Genomic DNA, 4,175 nt, shown 5'->3' with positions numbered 1-4,175 from the left:
TTGAACCTCATAAATTTTGTCATCCCACTAACAAAGAATTTCATTTAGACCATATAAGAATTTTTTGCTTTCTTTCCTTTACTTAGCAAACCTCATGGCATCCAGTCTTACAGCTTCAGTGGAATTTCAAATACTCTGCTTATTCAAAGACTTGTATTTTATTCCATAGGAAAATACATCAAGAATTAACTATGTAGTTACTGATTTATGGCACTTCATATTTTTTGCTACAGAAAAGTGTGTGTGTGTGTGTGTGTGTGTAAGAGACAACTGAGAAAGCAAAGATTTTACATGTGCAATATTACCATAAACAGTACAGTTTATTCCTTGATAAAGGAGATTTTTAAAGGGTAATTCCCATAGCACGAGCCAGCACCTTTCTAATGGATGAACAATTTCATGCAGTCAAGCCAACATGCTCATTTATTGCAATGGCCTGTCCTGTCATTATGACTGCGTTCTAAAATAAAATAATAGATACCTTTGTAAAGGCTGCTGTACTTGTGGTTTACAAGTACAGTGGTACCTTGGTATAAGTCTTTAATCCATTCCAGATCCTTGGACTTATACCAAAAAGGACGTATTCCAAACAAATTCTTCCTCTATCTCCTCCTGATCCGAGCCAGAAGAAAGTGGATCCATCTTAGTCCTGTGCTCCTCCTTCTCAAGTTCCTGCAGCTCCTCAATGGTCAGCTCTTCCCTGTGGCCCTCCACATCACTCACATCCAGACCCATGAACCTGCCCAGAGAGACAATATCCTCCACTATAGTCACAGCTTCTGGCCACAATTTCTTCCAAGCAGAGTTCATTGTTCTGTAGGAAACTTTCTGCCAGGCTTTGAGTTATGGAATGGATGATTTTAAAGTGATCCTTCCAATACTCTCTCAGGGTTAAGTCTGTCTCAGAGGTCACTTCAAAGCACCTCTGGAATAGTGCTTTAGTGTAGAGTTTCTTGAAAAAACTAATGACCTGCTGGTCCATGGGCTGATCGAGAAGAGTCGTATAGGGAGGTGGAACTTTACAGTGATGAAGTCTAACTTTGGCAGCACAAAGTCCTGCAAGCTTGGAGATGGAGCATTGTCCATTATGAGCAGGGCCTTCAGAGGCAGGTTTTTCTCCTCTAAAAAACTTTTTACACTTGGCCCAAAAACAACAATAAACCACTCGCTGAAATATTCTCTGGTTACCCAAGCCTTGCTGTTTGACCTCCACATAACAGGTAACCGAGTTTTCTGCACTTTATGTTTCCTAAAGGCCCTTGGGTTTTTAGAGTGGTAGATCAGTAGGGGATTGCAAACTGAAGCCTCACTTGCATTGCCACAGAACAAGAGCATTAGCGTGTCCTTCATTGGCTTGTGCCCTGGCAATGCCTTCTCCTCTTGTGTAATATAGGTCCTGTTAGGCATTTTCTTCCAAAACAGGCCTGTTTCATCACAATTAAAAACTTGTTAGGGAACAAAACCCTCAGCCTCCCCAAATTCCCCAAACTCTTTAACAAAATCATTGGCGGCATCTTGATCAGCACTGGCTGCCTCACAACACTGTGAATGCCAGTCCTCTTCTTAAAATTATCAAACCAACCATGGCTGGCTATAAACACCTCACTTTCTTGGCTCGTTCCTACCTTGTTTTTCAAAAGATCAGCATGCATCAGTTTTGCCTTTTCGCAAATCATTGCCTCCGATATGCTATTGCCAGCACACTGTTTTTCTGTTATCCAGATAAAAAGCAATTTTTCAACATGCTCTAACGTCTCTGATCTTTGTTTCGTAATAGATTTCACCCCCTTCGCAACGTTAGCCGATTTATTAACGTCTTTGTTTTTCACAATTGTAGATACCGTTGTTCTCGCCATACTGTATGCAGCAGCCAAGTCCCGGATACGCATGCCACCTTCATACTTTTTAACAATCTCTTTTTTCAGCTCCAAGGTGATCCTAACCATTTTCTTCATTGCTTGGCTCTTCTCCTTAACTTTCTTAGAACTCATGATCAATGAATTCTATAAAAGGCACAAAAACAAAACACAAAATCACATGATTCACAGAGTCACAGAGAGCAGGTTCTTTACTGAATGATAGCATTTGACAATCTGACACTCGTGCGAATCCAAAATGAGTAAAATGAAAATGCGCCATATGACATTCAACAAACAGATTATAATTCTCTCCTTAACTCTTCTCTTTAACTTACTTTGAACTCATGGACAATGAATACTCTTAAAAGCACAAGAAACAAAACACAAGTTCACCTGATTCACAGAGTCACAGAGAGCAGGTTCTTCACCGAACGATAGCATCTGTTGTACTGACGTTTGTGCGCAGTTGCGGCTAGTCTCGAGAGAAGTCGCGAGTCGTATTCCAAACAAAGGTCATATATCAAGCAAAATTTTTCGCATCCAGATAGGTCGTATACCAAGTTGGATGTAAACTGAGGTACCACTGTATTGGTAGAAAAACACAGAATGGCTCAAATCCTGGTCAGTGGTGAAAAGTTGAGCCTTCAAAGCAGGGATTTTTTAGGACATTGATGGACCCAGAGCAAAAATCAAATGTTTGGTCCAACTCATATTTTTATTCTTCATCACCCAGGAATAAGTTATTAACAAATATAGAGATAAGCAGGGACACTTACCGGCTTTGTGGAACTACAAAGTTTTTCTCTCGCTAATATTTTTCTCCTTATTTATATGCTTTCTAATGAGTAATGAGACAAACTATACCAGGGATGATGTCTGGATTTGCCACACAATGGTTTTGGCAAATTTATACAGTAGTTTGGGCAGACCTATTTTTAAAGGGGCCAAAATGCTCCCTTGACCTTTTAACTATGGTCAGTAGGGTTGAAATGCCTAATTGGGTGTTTGCATTTGTTAGCCCCTTCACTTTAAAACACAATCCTTGGTTTAAAATTATTGTTGGAGCAGCTTTGCTGTTACCATACAGCTGATCCCACAGGATTCATGCTGAAAATTATCCTGAGGCATCTTACGGAAAACTCAGCATTTCCAGTCCCTGTGCCTCTATGCGAACCATCCTTCAATATTTAGAAACACAGTATACTCCTGTTTGTCAAACTTCACATGATGTTGTTTTATATATCTATGTAACCAAAACTGAAAAGTGATTGATAGCTTGGAAAATTTAGAAACAAAATCCAAACATTACAGCAAACACAATTTAGAAGTCATAGCACACAAACTGTAATATAACACTACAATATTTTTTTAACGTGCATGACCCATAGAGTGTAAACACCATATCTAAATTTTGTTATGATAGATTGCTGTATGTAGTTACCTTTATCAAAGCATTTTTTCTACATCTGTTGCAAAGATTCTTATCTGCTATTACCAATAATATCTGCAGGATGACAACGTTTAGACACTACCCCCCAATAGGCAGAAGGGTTGTCAGCCTACCATCACATGCTCCTATATCACTATAGTTCTGCTTTAAAATAAAAACTCCAAATCAGGGATAAACTAGACCTATGGGTGTGCCAGCCACATTGAGATGCACCTTTCACTTGCACATGCCTCACACAGAATTCTGTCCTTCTACTGATCTCCTCTGTAGTTTTACTCATGTTGCTTTTTACACACTCTGATCATTTTTGATTAGATTTTTGGCTAAAGACCTGGAACTCCAAATGTACTACATCATTTTAATCACAGATAAAACAATATATACAAATTAAACATAAAAGATTTTAGAAACTTCAATGGTTGTCATTACCAGCATTATAAAAAACAGAAGCTCTGTACTTGCATCATAGGTTTTATGGAAAAAAGGACTAATCATATGTCTACATGAAATGATGGCTGGGAGAGAGCCAGAATGGATTCCAGGCTGAGAGAGAGCCAGAGGGTTCCAGGAAAGCCAGCGGCCAAACAGTACTACAAAATTGTGAGTTAACAGTACTGATATAGTGTGTGTTAGTGTGTTAAAGACATAAACACTTATCTTCAGCTGTCCTGTGTGCTACAACAGTCCATTTCCATAAAAAAGGCAGAAAAAACTAGAGTCACCTTGTCTGTAGAGTCTTGTCTCTCTCTCTCTCTCTCTCTCTCCCTCTTTCTCAGGAACAGAGGAAGGTTCTCAAGCCCTCTCCATTAGAGTCTTTTCCTCTTTCTGCTTCCTGGCAGCCATTCCCTTTTTACTCCCTCTGGGAG

This window comes from Pyxicephalus adspersus, chromosome 4 (assembly GCF_032062135.1).
Source record: "Pyxicephalus adspersus chromosome 4, UCB_Pads_2.0, whole genome shotgun sequence".
Taxonomy (NCBI): Eukaryota; Metazoa; Chordata; class Amphibia; order Anura; family Pyxicephalidae; genus Pyxicephalus; species Pyxicephalus adspersus.
This window is presented reverse-complemented; position numbering follows the sequence as displayed.